The following is a 16664-nucleotide window of genomic DNA, read 5'->3' as shown; positions in this document are numbered from 1 at the left end:
AGCATCTGTTTTAATTCAATAGGTAGGAAAACATAGTTTTCAGCACTAAAACCATTTTAGAGTCCTGATAAGGAATAATCAGCTCAACTGACTAAAAATAAGTATATTGATCTTATCTATGGTCTTTTGAGGCATCCCTTTATAAAGGCATTCTTTATCTTTCAGAAAAGACCCACAGTATTATTATTTTAAAATTAACAGCATAATCATAGCAAAATTTTGCCTATGGAGAAACCATAATAGCACATACATTTAACGGTCTTCTCAAATACAATTAGAGGCTCTCTAGAGATGGTCACTAAGCTAAGAACACTGACCTGTTTAACTTTCGTTTGATATCAAGGTTACTTTCCCCAGAATACACAGATTCAGGAGATAAATAAAAACAACAGGCTTAAGGTAAAATGGAGCAAGAAAAATAAGTAGGGCTTTATATTCGCATTACTTTATTCAGTAATTTTACTGAATAAGAATGTGAAGACATGAGGTTAAACAAGAGGTATTATGAGAAATGGTGATCAAAGGATTTTTTCCCATAAAGTACAATTTAAAGTAAAAGAATGATATTCAGTGAAGAATTCTCCCTGCCTTTAAAAATATTTAATAATTAGTTCTATAATACATCACCTTGATTTCTTTAGTCTACATACAATTTCACAAAAATACTGACAATATGTTACGGATATACATATGTGAAAAGCCCAGTCTAAGAAGAGTGAATGGATTAGACATTCAGGGGCTGGGTCATACTGACTCTGGAAATCTCCCAATTTTTAAAAATTAATTAATTAAAAAATTGAAGTACAGTTGGTGTACAATATTGTATAAGTTACAGGTATACAATATAGTGATTCATAATTTTCATTTTTTTAATTTTAAAAAATGTTTATTTATTTATTTGGCTGCATTGAGTCTTAGTTGCAGCATGCGAGATCTTCGTTGCAGTATGTGGGATCTTTCATTGTAGTGCGTGGGCTTCTCTCTAGTTATGGCACATGGGCTCCAGAGCACGTGGGCTCAGTAGTTGCGGTGTGCAGGCTCTCTAGTTTTGGCTCATAGGCTCCAGAGCGTGCGGGCTCAGTAACTGTGGTGTGTGGGCTCTCTAGTTGTGGCGAATGGGCTCCAGAGTGCGCGGGCTCAGTAGTTGCAGCATACAGGCTCTCTAGCTGTGGCACGTGGGCTCCAGGGCGTGTGGGCTTAGTTGCCCCGTGGCATGGGGGATCTTAGTTCCCTGACCAGGGATCGAACTCACATCCCCTGAATTGGAAGGTGGATTCTTAATCACTGGACCACCAGGGAAGTCCCGATTCATAATTTTTAAAGGTTATATTCCATTTATAGTTATTACAAAAATTTGGCTATATTCCCTTCCAATTTTTAAATTCTAGTTAGTACTCTTTCCTCTCCACTGCTGATTCTAATTTATAAAAGACTTTCATTTACCTCTACCTTTAACTTTCAGAGCAATTAGAGTGTACATTCTCAATTGTAAAAGGAAAACAATCATTCATATTTTACTACAGTACTCAATTTCATTGTAACACTCACTAAAACAAAAGATTAACACAATTCCTTTTATTCTGATTCAAACTCATTATCTTTTATCAAGAGCATAACAGTGTAAGATTACTTGGCAGTCTCTCATACAAAATGTATTTCAGAGTAACCCCAAACAGTCTTAGTTGATAAGATAAAGGTCTTCTTTACAGAACTGCTAATAAATGTGGAAGAGAGGACAGGATTAGAAAATCACCATTTTGCCACAAAGAACGCTGACATGATCATCAATGGGGTCTTTTAGCATCACTAGAAGTAGGGTAGCCAGACACAGCAGGCCTCTGGATGTGATGCAACATTAAGCATCTCCTAAGCATTTCTTGCCAAAAAACTTCAATCTGTTTTAATCAAGCCTCTAGAGCTAACTTCCATTTGTAGGAAATACAGGGAACAGAGCAACAAACTGACACTGCGATTTAAGTGAACAAATCCCAAATGCGAGAAGTTCCACAGGACAACTGACCTGGTTCCTGTAAATAGTCCACGACACACAAAAAAAGTGGAGAGAGAGGGAGGTAGAAGGAACTACCCTAGATCAAAATAGGCATGAGAGACAAAATGACCAAATGTGATCTGTGGACTTTGAATCCTGGTGTGAACAAGCCATCTCTGAAAAAGATATCCTTGAGACAACTGGGCAAATGTGAATAGGGTCTAGTTATTAGATGATACCAAGGAGTAAGTGTTAATTTTATTAGGTATGAGAATAGCATTTTGGTTCTGTAAGACAACATTCTTATTTTTAAAAGATGCATATAGAAGTATGTCAGGAAACACGTACAAAAATGTCTCGGATTTGCTTTAAAATACCTCAGCAAAGAAGGTAAAAGAAAAAAGGATAAATGAAACAAATGTGGCAAAATCTTGATAACAGTAGAATCTGAGTGATGGGCATATGGGCGTATGTTGTACTATTTTTCTACTTTTGAGTGTATTTACAATTTCTTATAATAAAAAAAAAATTAAAAAGAAGAATCTCACTAGCAGAGAACCCTGAAAAACAGTACAGGTAAATCTATTAAGTAATATTAATCTTGGGTAGAAAATAAATGGATCAATGAAAAAAATTTATGTGGCAGTTGCTTATTTAGAAATCGAATTAGTTATATGGAAAACATAAATTTTCCCTTTTTATATGGTTAGTGCTATCGACTGTGCTATATGACACGTCCTCCCCAAATTCACATACTGAAACCAAATCCCCAATGTGATGGTATCTAGAAGTGATTAAGTGATGAGGGTGTCGCCCTCATGAATGGGATTAGTACCCTTATACAAGTGGCCCCAGTAAAAAGGACCCCAGGGCTTCCCTGGTGGCGCAGTGGTTGAGAGTCCACCTTCCGATGCAGGGGACACGGGTTTGTGCCCCGGTCTGGGAGGATCCCACGTGCCGCGGAGCGGCTGGGCCCGTGGGCCTTGGCCGCTGAGCCTGTGCGTCCGGAGCCTGTGCTCCGCAACGGGAGAGGCCACAGCAGTGAGAGGCCTGCGTACCGCAAAAAAAAAAAAAAAAAAAAATGGACCCCAGATGGCTTCTTCACCCCTTCCACCATGGGGGGACATAGCAAAAGACAGTGAGAAGTACCGGCTATGCACCAGCAAGTCGGCCCTCCCCAGACACTGAACCTGCTGCCACCCTGATCTTGGATTTCCCAGCCTCCAGAACTATGAGAAATTTCTGTTTGTAAGATACCCAGGCTATGGTATTTTGTTATAGCAGCCAGAACAGATTAAGACAGTCAGACAGCTATGAAATATAAAGTTTTATTCCTGAGGTAGCTTATACTACTGAAAACCCATAGCAAAGAACAAGCAGTTTTACAGGATACATTAAAAAAAACTTTTAGGAATGCAACTGTTTCCTCTCCTCAGAACTGTGTCATGCTTTTATATAATTCTGAAGTTCTAAATAGATGGTGGTAGTGAACTGAAATAGAGAAAACTAAAACACAGAAAACAGAATTCACAGCTGCATTTTGAACTGAGTGCTGTGAGCTTTGGATTATCCAGGTGGACCCTAAACCCAATGACAGTGTCTTTATAAGAGAGAGAAAGAAGAGAAGACCATGTGAACATGGAAGCAGAGATTGTAGTTATACAGCCAAAAGCCAAGGAATGTGTGGAGCCACCAAAAGCTGGAAGGAGCAAGGAAGGATTGTCTCCTAGTTTTTGGAGGGGGTGCAGCAGCTCTGCTGACACTCTGATTTCAGACTTCTGGCCTCCAGAACTGTGAGAGAATAAATTTCTACTGTTTCAGGCCATCAATTATGTGGTAATTTGTTACAGCAATGCTAGAAAACTACGCAGCCCCTTTGCCCCATTCTAACAAGTCATTTTTATTTACCTCACTTTTATTTACTGCAGTAGTTCAGCAATGGTTAATTACTTCAAGAATATCAGAAGAAATAAAAAATATATATGCTCCCCAAATCTCTCCTTATTCTCTAGCCATTTTCTGCAAAGGTCTCAATTTCCTTTATCAATAGTGTTCCAGGGAACTCCCTGGCAGTCCAGTGGACTCGGCGCTTTCACTGCTGTGGCCCAGGTTCAATCCTGGTCGGGGAACTAAGATCCCATAAGCTGCTTGGTGCGGACTAAAAAAAAAAAGTCATCCAAAAGTGCCATTGCAGGATAGCATATGAATAGTAAGGCATGGACATATACACATTACCAAACGTAAAATAGATAGCTAGTGGGAAGCAGCTGCATAGCATGGGGAGATCAGCTCGGTGCTTTGTGACCACCTAGAGGGGTGGGATAGGGAGGGTGGGAGGGAGGGAGACACAAGAGGGAAGAGATATGGGAACATATGTATATGTATAACTGATTCACTTTGTTATAAAGCAGAAACTAGCACACCATTGTAAAGCAATTATACTCCAATAAAGATGTAAAAAAAAAAAAAAAAAGCTTGTGAAAGTTGACAATATCAACTGAGACACTTGGTGAGTTGGAGAATGAGGGCCTGGGTTCTAAACCTGGCTCCTGACCTTGTGAACCTGAACAGGTTACTTCTTTGACCATTTGTTTTATCATCCATAAATAACCCTTTGAGGGTTGCTGTAAGGAGTAAATAAGCAGTACATTTAAAGATACTAACATAAAAGGTTTTTACTATAGGTTAGCTAATGTGAAAGATGATTTTCTGGGTACAATATTTCCCCTGGCTATTGATACACTGTTCTATGATACAAAAAAAATCTTTCTCACTACCACAAAATTTCCTCTGGACTGTTTACAGGGACAATCAATAAGTTTAAGTAAAAATTTTTATTTAATTATAGCAAGGCATGAGATTTCCAACATATCTCTGAGGAAGTTTTGCAATTTCTTTTGCACTAAAGGAAAAGAATGAAAGCCAACACCTTTGATTTACCTTCCCACCAATTTTCCATAAACTATATTAGCTCATACTTCAGTGTTTCATTATTTGCCAAACTCTTTCTTTTAATCCAAGATGAAGAGCCTATTTGGATATTTCAAGTTTATACCACTGAGCAAAATTTTTCATGCTCAGAATTGGGAGAGAACAATAAAGAGACACAGGTAATTTATAATTTTTTGGTTTGCCTAGATGAAGTTAACATACAAGTATTGCAGCACCATTCCATCTCCAAATAAAAAAATATTTTAAGATAACATAAAGCATACTGATAGACTGTTGGTGAAGTTATTAACACTGTCATCAAATGAACTGAATGCTCATTATACTTGCAGTGCCATATTTGTACTTCTTTTGTTCTCAGTTAAACATTATGACATTAAGTTTCCTAAAGAAGAACTGTATCTGATACAAACACCCGTCTAATTAGGAAAACATAAATAACAGACAAAATGAGACACAGATTTTTTTTTTTTTTTTTTTTTGCGGTACGCGGGCCTCTCACTGCTGTGGCCTCTCCCGTTGCGGAGCACAGGCTCCGGACGCGCAGGCTCAGCAGCCATGGCTCACGGGCCCAGCCGCTCCGCGGCACGTGGGATCTTCCCTGACCGGGGCACGAACCCGTGTGCCCTGCATCGGCAGGCGGACTCAACCACTGCGCCACCAGGGAAGCCCGAGACACAGATTTTAAGACAACACACATAATTAATGTTCTACAGAAGCCTATGGTTTATAGGACCAAGCTTTACGACAAGATGAAAATTTGTACTAATCCAAATGACTAAAACTTTAGAAGAAGAAGAAAATGAAAAGAAGAGGGAAACCTCACTTCAAGAAAAGTCAATAAATGAAAACAAGAACAACTGAAAGCAGGTAAACTGGAAGTTATTTATAATATAAAAACATTCACTATAGTTACTATAGTAGTAAGCAACACTAATACACCTAACAGCATTGAATCCATAAAAATTCAAGTTTCATTACACTTTTTCAGAGCAAAATCACAACTTAACATGAGGTTCACTTGTAATGCTATCTAAAAAGTAGCTTCCTTTCCTTGCCATTCAGGCTTGTTCCAACTCAAGCACCATGGAGGTGCAGAGCAACTGTCTGGTGTCATACTGTCCTTACGTCGGGTGCAGGGCCCAGGCTGGCTTTCCCAGGCATGGCCAACCAAAAGTAAGGCCACTGATCAGTTGTTCCTAGGCCAGCTGGCGTTGAAGAAAGCGTCTGATTCCCACCTCCACAGCAGACAAGGCTCAGCCAGCTGGCTTTCAACGGACTGCACTAGTTGGAGTGCTCACAATTCTTTTCAAACCATCTGGCATTCTTTTTGAATCCTAAATTTACCCAACACTACACTCTGATGTTTGAAATGCTCAGATAATTGGAGGAGTCTCCACTGCCTACCCAGATAAGAAAAGAAAGGGGCAGAGTAACTGCTAAGTCAATTACTTTAAGAAACAATTTCTAAAATTAAAAATCAAGACAGATAATAAGGGGTATAGATAATTTAACATGCAGAAAACTTTTAAGAATCCCTTAAGGCTGGCTGGACATAACTCTCCCTACTTTGAACTTCTACAGAGCCTGTCTTTATCTCTCAATGTGGCCCTTAGAGTGGATTTTGTATTGCTACATATATTTATCTTCCCAGCTAGCTAGTAAGTGAAAAGAACAGTATCTTATGGCTACTTTAAAAAAATCTGTTGATGACATACTGGGTGTTTTAAAAGTTCCATTTCCAGAAATAAGAAAACTTAATGAGGAATAACATGAATTAACACGTGGAAGGAGCCTTACCTCTGGGCAGGCCAAATAAACAAAGAACAGAACTTGGCTTGAAATAAAAATATTTTATCAAGTGACCAAAATGATTTCTCAAATGACCAAATTGCTGGGAAGTGCTATAGGGTGCTCATCTGTCAACTGCAGATCATCTGTCATGTGGGGTAATCTGGGGAATAGAGAGGCAAGGAATCAGAAAAAGCCCACAAAACTAAAAACAGGAGAGTCACATTCATAGCCAATATACTCTAGGAGATATAAGTACTTCAAACAAAAATATTACAGTGACCAAGTCAGATCAGATATTAGAAACCAGAGAAGCATATACAAACAATAACTATAATTATTTTTCGTTGCATTAACCGCCATGCCAAGTACTGAGTTTAGCATTTTACACGTTATCTAATTTGATACACAAAACCAACATATGAGGTGGGTGCTATTCTTTTTTTTTTTTTTTTTTTTTTTTTTTTTTTAACATCTTTATTGGGGCATAACTGCTTCACAATGGTGTGCCAGCCTCTGCCCCACAACAAAGTGAATCAGTCATACATAAACATATGTTCCCATATGTCTTCCCTGTTGCGTCTCCCTCCCTCCCACCCTCCCCATCCCACCCCTCCAGGCTGTCACAAAGCACCGAGCCAATATCCCTGTGCCATGCGGCTGCTTCCCACTAGCTATCTACCTTACTGCGTTTGTTAGTGTGTATATGCCCATGACTCTCTCTCGCCCTGTCACAGCTCACCCTTCCCCCTCCCCATAACCTCAAGTCCGTTCTCTAGGAGGTCTGCATCTTTATTCCTGCTTTACCCCTAGGTTCTTCATGACATTTTTTTCTTAAATTCCATATATATGTGTTAGCATACGGTATTTGTCTTTTTCTTTCTGACTTACTTCACTCTGTATGACAGACTCTAGGTCTATCCGAGGTGGGTGCTATTCTTATTTCTACCTTGCAGATGAGGAAACAGGTTAGGAAACCTGCCCAAGGTCACATGGCAAAAAGTGAAAGAGCTAGAATTCAACTCCAATCAGTCTGACTGCAGAATCTAGGTGCAAGACTGCCAATGTTAATTATACTTGTGAAAGAATGAAATGTAATGTAACATAGGTAAAATTCAATCATTAATACAGTCTTTTAATTTTTCAGTTTTCAAGTGTAGCAAAAAGTAGAGAATAATTTAAAAAATAAATGAAAATTGATTTTCTTGTTAGAAATTTTTAAAAAGAGCTATTCTACCAGGTTAAAAATGTCAGTTATGCCTTTTTTGCCCATATATTGAGTAGGTACTTGTGTCAACTGCTGTCCTAGGAACATAGTGGTAAACAGGATAGATGAGTTCCCTGCTTTCCTGGAGCCGACTTTCCAGTGTGGGGCGTAGGCAAGAGGCAAAAATATTCAGTCAACAACAGAATTTCAGACAGTGATACATAGTACAGAAGAGATAGGGAGGAAATGTAGACTATTCTTTTGAAACATTTAACCATGAAGGTAAACAGAAGGGGATGGATATAAGGTCAGGGGAAAGTTGTTTCGTTGTAATTTTTTGTTCTGTTTTTGAAGATGGGAAATATCAGAGCATGTATGTATGCTGACATGGGTGGTGCCCTGGAAAGTTGTTGAGGATGTGATAGAGGGCACAAATGCAGAAGTCAAGTTCTTGACTAGCTATGAGGTGGAATATGGTGGGGAGGCAAGTTGGCTTCTGACAGCAAGGAAACAGGGATCCTAAGGAAGGTGGATTTATAGATTTGGTGAAGGGAGGATGAGGGGTATCTGTCTGATAACTTCTAAACCCTCAGTGAAGTATGCGGCCTGCTTACCGGGATGGGGAGGGGTCGGCTGCTCATGAGTGTAAAGACTTGGGAGACATTAAATAATTATAGGCAAAAAAATCTTATTAAGAATCTGGTAGTTTTTTGGGGCAGTGATGAGAGTCTACTACAGATTTTTGCTCATGAATCTGAAGTTCTCTAGAAATATTCAACCACTTATGTGCACCTATGGGAAAGCTAGATGAGGAATAAAGCAGCTGTAAATAGAAAAAAATTCATGGGTAAAAAAATATTAAAAAATGTGTATCTATGAGATAAACACTAAGTCACTGACAATGTCCAAACAAGCCATGGTCTATGTAACTCCATTTGCCTCCATCTTCTTATCACAGAAATTCTTGCCAATAATGTATTTGTCTTTAGTCATGACATATTTAACCATGAAGCTTATAGATTGTTTCTTTTTGGTCATAAATGGTTCTGTCACTTCCTAAAGTAGATTTTTAAAAAATGTAACTGATGGCTGTGTAGATTCCAGAGGTGATTATATTTCAGTGCTGGAAGAAACTTTCTCTGGTGTTAACTGATATTTCCAGTTAAAAGTAAACTGATGATTCCATTTAAAAGTAAAAAGCAAAAATTAAAGGTGGTTGCTTTTGATCATCCAACTGTACTCCTAAACCATGATGTTGGCTCAAGACCCAAAACATCCTGGGGAGCATTTATGCCTGCACAGGTTCAAGGAGAGGAAACAAAGACCACATCTCTTGATGGAGGCATGTCAACACAATAATGAATAGCATATTGGGTGAGATGGTGTGTATGTCTGTGTGTACATATATATAGGTATTTGGAGAAAATATTATCTGCCCTTACGAGCAAAAGGAAAGAAAAAGATGTTTCGAGGAACACCGTGAAATGTCAGAACACCAGGGATAAACAGAAGATCCTAAAGTCTTCCAGAGTGGGAGGAAAAAGGGAAATGGGGATTAGAATGGCATTGCACGTCTTAATAGTAATACTAGAAGCCTTCAAAAGAGGGACAATAATTTTCGATCTAGAGTTCAATATCCAGCGAAATGACCATTCAAGTGTGACGGTAAAATGAGGACATTTTCACATATGCAACTTCTGAATTCAGGAATGAATTTCAGAGTTTGTAGATGCCCTTTCTCAGGAAGCTACTAAAGAATTAGGAAGACACAGGATCCAGGAAATCAAGGATCCAACATAGGAGGAAAGCAAAGAGAATTCACAAGATGATAAAAAGGGAAGTCCTATATAACAGCTAGGAAAAAGAAATGAAACAGATTACCTGAAAATATTGAAAGACGATAGGTTCTGTCATAGAATTTGAGGATAACTTTGTGACTGGTAAAAGGAAAACTAGGCAAATGAAAAACAAACAAAAGTGGCAGTTGTTTAACTCAGTAGAAACAAAAGTTGTACAAGAGGGCTTCCCTGGTGGCGCAGTAGTTGAGAGTCTGCCTGCCGATGCAGGGGACACGGGTTGGTGCCCCGGTCCGGGAAGATCCCACGTGCCGCAGAGTGGCTGGGCCCGTGAGCCATGGCCGCTGAGCCTGCGCGTCCGGAGCCTGTGCTCCGCAGCGGGAGAGGCCACAGCAGTGAAAGGCCCGCTTACAGCAAAAAAAAAAAAAAAAGTTTTACAAGAAAGAAAACGTAATACGTATCCTACATGGCTCATCTGTGAATTATAGGTACATTGTCACAGTCATATAAATACTGAATACTGACTTGACTGGAAACTGTAAAGTATAGATATGAGTGGGGGATGGAAGGATGGTTGTGTGGGACAACTAAGTCCTCAACTTCCAAAATAAAACTCCATAGATAATACCCAAAGATGGAAAATCAAGGAATAGCAGTTTAAACATTAAAAATGAAATAAATATAAAGGTAAATACCAGAAAGAACTGCTAAGAGTTCAAAGTGATTGAACCATATGAAACCACTGATTTTTGACTACTCCCCAATCTAAAAAATGGCAATTTCATATAGTTTAAATTGCTAATACATTATAATGACGTTACTTTATTACTGATTTTAGAATAAACTGCCATTTGAAACAGAAAACATTATTATTATTATTATTATTTTTTGGCCATGCTGCATGCAGGATCTTAGTTCTCCAACCAGGGATTGAAACTGTGCCTCCTGCAGTGCAAGTGCGGAGTCCTAACCATTGGACCATCAAGGGAATTCCCGGAAAACAATTACTGATAGAAAATGCTGGGAGGATAATGTATCCCAGTTTAGTAACAAAGTGTCATCATATATACTATTACAATCACTAACATAACAATATTAATATTTCTAATGAATATAACGATTATATTTATTACTAAAACAGCATTTAAAATAATGTAACCTATTTTGACAATATAGATATTACTTTGGAATTTTTCTTCAATCATCATACTACAAAAATGCTAAACTATCGGTTGGTAAAGATTTTGATTAACAGAATGCTGAACAACAAGGCCAGGATGTTTTTAGTTTCCTTTGTTGATACAAACAATAGCTAAGTCGCTCTTGAAAAATTAAAGTTCCACAATACTGTGGCACTATGCAAGCCTATTTCAGTGATAATTCCAGTTACACTACTCTGTTTATCTACGACTTCCCCTTATGATTTGTTTTAAGGGGATTTCTAAAAAAAAAAAAGAAAAGAAAACCAAAAACTTATGCAGGCAGTTCATAAGTTATTGGGGTTGCTTCAATATTAGTGACACTACTTAATGTAGTTAATGAAGCCCTCATTTTTAAGTTAGCTTATTTTGAGTTAAATTCATTTACATTAAATTTTTACTTAAATCTTACATCATAAAACCAAAACTTCTCCAAATTGAAAAATCAACTTTTATTAATTTTTACTTTTACAAAAAAAGAATTTGATCATGTTAACATAAGGTAAGATTTTTACCAAGAATAATGGATCCCGTTCCAACCAAATGGAAAATTTCCCCTTCAAATTAAAAGCAAATGTTTTTAACAGATGGAATATACATAAACAGATGCTATGGAAGACTGCTTAGTTTAGCTTTCATTTTGCACTGAAAACTACCAGGAATTAAAATATACGTGATTAAAAAATAATCTTAAAGAGAATCTTAAAACTGAGTCAATTCAACTATTCATATTCTCTAATAAGCTCCCCTTAATTTTTTTTACCGTTGCTATTTTGAATCAAAAGCTCATAAGAAAAATATATTTTGGAAGTATGTTTCTTTTTTTTTTTTTTTTGCGGTACGCGGGCCTCTCACTGTTGTGGCCTCTCCCGTTGCGGAGCACAGGCTCCGGATGCGCAGGCTCAGCGGCCATGGCTCACGGGCCCAGCCGCTACACGGCATGTGGGATCTTCCCGGACCGGGGCAGGAACCCGTGTCCCCTGCATTGGCAGGTGGACTCTCAACCACTGCGCCATCAGGGAAGCCCTGGAAGTATGTTTCTTATAGTAACAGAGTTTAGCTAATTTCCTGTCACTTTGCAAAATTATGTGTAAAAAAGAAACTGAAAATGCAACTGTCTTCTAAAACTTATAAAATCTGGTTTAAAAGAGAAAAAGGTCCAAGAGAAACAGCAAGGAATAGCTGGTGCTATTACAGTTGCTTCTTTTTGATTGGTCCACATCAACTGTGACTCCTCACAACTTCACCAAGACAACAAAGTCAGGCAGTCAGTCCCACAGAGCCAAAGTCTGTGGGAACCTGCAGAGCTTCCTCCTCTCTCTGGGGATGACGACGATAAAAGGTGATCTGTTTTCCAGCAGTCCTGTAAGAGGAGCCATTGAGCTGGGCTGCACAACCAGACAACAGAACACAGGGAAAATTCAGATCAAAGCAAGGGCGCATGCCAGGGTAATATGCTATAAAGCCCTTTGCCAAAGCATTAAGGGGAAAAAAAGCAAGGAGGTGGAAAGAACCTGCTGGACCACCTTCTTATTACACAGGGAGGCAGGAGGAAACAAAATCTGCCTGTACTGAGGAGCTGAGAAAACAGTGTCCTAGAGATACCGGAGTATTTCTGTATATGTGTATATCAATATACAGACATATTACCTATTAACTAAAAAGCAGTGTTCTATATGTACTAGAGTATTCTCATGTACATACATAAGAGTATATGACCATTAACTAAACCCCAAAAACCAAGTGTTCTGGATATACAGATATATTGAGGATATAGACATATATTTTCAATTAACAAAACCCACTGGTTTTACAGAAAGAAACAAAGAAATGCTGTTTGAAAGAATGTCAGAGGCAGAACTGGGTGAAGATCTGATGAAGTAATATGTCTCTTTTCCTCATACCCCTTTAAATGACCTCCGATTCTCTCATTTCAGAGGGGGCACACACACCATTAGGTCTCCGGAAACAAAAGAGGCTCCTTAATTCTCCGGCCTGTGGAAGCACACACGCCCCCCACTCACAGATATGAGGCCAGCTCCTGACTTTCATTAACGAGTAAGCCGAGGCGATAGGTCTCACCCCCGACCATAGCTTACACACAGTGACAAACGGGCACAGGACAGACGCCACAAAGAAAGGGGAGGAGCAGACGGGGACCAGGAAAACACTGCCACGCCGCGCCCCCCAAGGCGCATTCCCATCGCCAACAGGGAGGCAGACGTCCTCGCCATCCTCGTCCTTGCCTCTCTGCTCATCCCAGCCGCCTCCCACGCCCGGGGACCCGACACCCGGCACGGGTTAGCGGAGCGCTCTGGGCTCCGCGAACATTCCCTCTGTGACCTCCCGGTGACAGCCCCGCGCCTCCCTTTGTGCGGGACTCACCCTCCGGCTCGGGGTGGACCCTCCTGCGCACCCCTCCCGGCCTGGGGCCGCTGTCCCATCCCTCCCAGCTCCCGGCAGAGGCGCCGGGAGTGTGAGTGGGGGAGGCTGGCGCGGGCCCCACGGTGTCCTCAGCACCCCGAACCCGGACCTGCCCAGTCCGTTAAGCCCCAAACCCGGGGCGACGGCCCTCGCTTGCTCACTTACTCTGTCGTGCCGGCAGCGGCGGCGGCGAGCGTGGTGGGACCGTCAGCTCCGGGCGGTGAGCGGCGGGCGTCAGTCGGCACCGAGCGCGGCTGAGGTGGCAGCGGCAGACTGCCCGCGGCGCCCCGGCGAGGGGCGGGCCCGGAGGGGGAGGGGCGGGCGCCAGGCCTCTCATTCATGCAGCGGGGCGGGGTGAGGGACCCGGATGCCCGGGCAGCCCCGCCCACCTCCCTGAGGTCGCCCTGGCTTCGGAGTCTGTAGTGCGCAGGCGCGGCTCTCCGTGGTCCGACACCGCCTCAGCAGTTGCGGTTGTCCCAGGCCAGAGCAGTGGCCTTCTCCCTCTTGTGTTTAGTATTTTTGCATGTCCTATAAACATTTTAAAAAAATATTTATTTATTTGGCTGCACCGGGTCTTAGTTGCGGCATGGGGATCTTTCAGTTGCGGCATGTGAGGGTCTTTAGCTGGGGCATGCGAACTCAGTCGTGGCATGTGGAATCTAGTTCCCTGACTAGGGATCGAAACCAGGATTCCCTGCCCCGCACTGGGAACACAGGAGTCTTCGCCACTGGACCACCAGGGAAATCCCTATAAGCAATTTTTTAAGTGAAAGCTTGGAAAGCCACCTCCTTCCTAGCAACCAGCCCGCCAGCATCCTGGGGACAGAGGAGTGGCCATTATTAGTCTGATGGGTAAGATACACACCGCCCCCCTGCTCCATCTGTGTCATGTGCAGCATGTCTCTCAGACCTCTGAGACCCAGAATCTGCCCAGATAGTGGAGAGGAGTGTGTGCAAGAAAGAGTGCATTACTTTGTTTATTTGCATTGACCTAGTCTTTTCAGCCCCCAGCTCCCATTCCACAGGCAGGCAAGAAATCGACCTTTGTTTTGGGAGGCTTATCCCTTCCTGTAATACCAAGGCCTAGGGTCTAGCTAATGCAGCTCCAAGATCAGGGGAGACCCCTTGTCTTTGGCAGGCTGTGTATTTTGCAGAAACATCCTCCTGTTTCCAAACCCTTGGCCCTGCCACTCCTGGGCGATAGAAATCTTGGTGCTACTGGGAGTCTGCAGCAGACCTCACAGTCATCTCCTCTGAGGCTCCTCAGCTGAGTGTGTGGGCACTGCAGCTCAGGGAAATTACAGAAACGATTGCCCACTCTCCCTCAGTCCTATGTCCCCCTTTGGGGTTCTCCTTCCTTCTCCTATCCTCCAGCCCCCCCCTCAACATAAACCATAAACAGCTCAGGTGCTTAACTTTGGGAAGCAAAGTTTATTGTGGAAAGTGCCTGCAGGCAAGTTCCTTCTGCTTTGGCAAACCATAAATGTCCAAGGTAAGGGGGGAGGTAAAGACAAACATCCGAGAACATCTCGAGAAGTAACCCAATGGTCACTGTCCCCCAAGGTAAGAGATGGGTGGAGGCATGTGCTGGGTAGAGTGTGGCAAAAGAAAGAGTGCCTGTCAACATCTATCCCCCCACTGCTGCCTCCAAGAACTTTGGGTTTCTTTTCCCTTCTCTTCCTTCCTTCCTAGCTCAGTTGGAGAAGGTACCAGGAGGGCCTTCTGAGCTCGTTTGCTGATACCTCTCGCTCTGTCTAAATCAGGCCTCCTCATCTCTCTCCAGGTCTACTGCTGAAGTCTCAATCCATTCTCATGAAAGTCAATTCTCATGATATGCAGATCTGCCCACATTACTGTCTTTTTCTCTTTCCCTGCCCTAGTGGCTCTTCAACCCTTATTTTCCAGCCATTTCCAGAGCAGCACCAGGGTGTTTCACCTTCAGTGCCTATGTTCCTGCTCTTGCCTTGATTAGGGAAGCAACATTTACCTAGCAACACTCAAAAGTCACTTTTTAATGAAGTCTTCCTTCCTGCCCCCACCTGTTGACAGACTTTCTTTTGGAATCCCCACCTGTGCCCTGAACCTATTTCTCTCTCAGCACCAGCCACACTTAGGGTTCCTACTCATTTGCATATTTTCTTCACCAACCAGAATGTGAGCCCTTCCACAACAGGAACAGTGTCTTCTGGAGACCTAGCAGGTGACTGGCACACAGTGGGTATGCAATGGTTATTGGAGGTGGTGATGTTCCCTGGTGGATCAGGGAGGCTCTACATGGGACAAAAAAGCTGAACTTCCTTTTATTTCTCCTGCCTTCCCTCCTTCCTTCCCCTGCCCATGTTAGCTAGGAATTTGCTAGTCCAAACAGGCTGTAGAGTAAAGGGTGGAGTGGCTCCAGCTTCTTGTCCTTTGTCCTTATGAAAATTAGGAGGGAGAGATACAGAAAGAGAAAGTTTAAGGATGTAAAGAGTAGGGGCCATGTTCAGTTGCTATTTTCAGGGAGACCCATCATATTAAAATTTTGTTGAGGCATCAGCTAGCCTAACTGCCGTTTGGGGTCAGGGAGAAAGTCTCCCCTTGGGACTGGACACGTGGAACCTGTACTCACAGTTTCCACAATTCATAAGGCAGAATCCTGCCCTTCTGTCTCTAGCAGTGAATTGTTCCTTGTTCCCTTTGGGGAAGAAGTCAGAGTTTTTGGTCTCCTAGTGTCTTCAGCTGGAGATTCACTGACTGATATGCGATCCTATCTGCCTAGTGGTGCAGAAGTTTCTATTGATGTTTCCCCCTTACACCTCCCAACCACCCCCCTACTTCTCTAGACAAAATGCATATGGTGGGGTATGGGTGCACTAAGCGGCGGTCTGGGCAGTTTAGGTGGGTACCCCCAAACAGCAGGCATCCAGAACTTGAAGTAGTGGCTTTCTCAGCTAACATGTTCCCTTGTTCCACATGAGAGGGCAGTGGGCATGGGGTGGAGCTTCAGAGGATATCCCTCCCTAGTCCTCTCACGTCTTCTTCCTACATTATATTTCCTTTAAAACATTTTTCTTGTCCCCAGTCCATTTCTCAGAAAACTCTGCCCCTACCCACATGGTCAGAAGTCCTTCAAGACTCCTCTACTTTCTGGAAAAGAAATGACATCTAATTTTAAATTAAATGTTTATGCCTAATTTTGGAATAACAGCTTTATGGATGGTAGCTATAGTGGGATCAGGGGCTGATTTTAGTCATCTTGGATCTGGTGTTAAATATAAGTTTGTTGAATGACTTCCTGACAAAGGCAAAATCAGTCTTTCACACAGAAG

General features: G+C 41.9%; 1 protein-coding gene across 1 annotated transcript in view; it reads right to left on the bottom strand.

The window, feature by feature from the left end:
• Nucleotides 1-13614, bottom strand: part of RNF24 (ring finger protein 24) — a 135685-nt gene extending 122071 nt beyond the window's left edge. Inside the window, exon 1 of the mRNA XM_082671216.1 lies at nt 13522-13614. The gene's annotated coding sequence lies outside the window, so the exon portion shown is untranslated. The remainder of the gene's footprint in view (nt 1-13521) is intronic.
• Nucleotides 13615-16664: the final 3050 nt, after the last annotated feature.

Source organism: Grampus griseus (assembly GCF_964374135.1).
Source record: "Grampus griseus genome assembly, chromosome: 14".
NCBI lineage: Eukaryota > Metazoa > Chordata > Mammalia > Artiodactyla > Delphinidae > Grampus > Grampus griseus.
The sequence above is the reverse complement of the archived record's forward strand: the minus strand, read 5'-3'. Positions and strand labels throughout refer to the sequence as shown.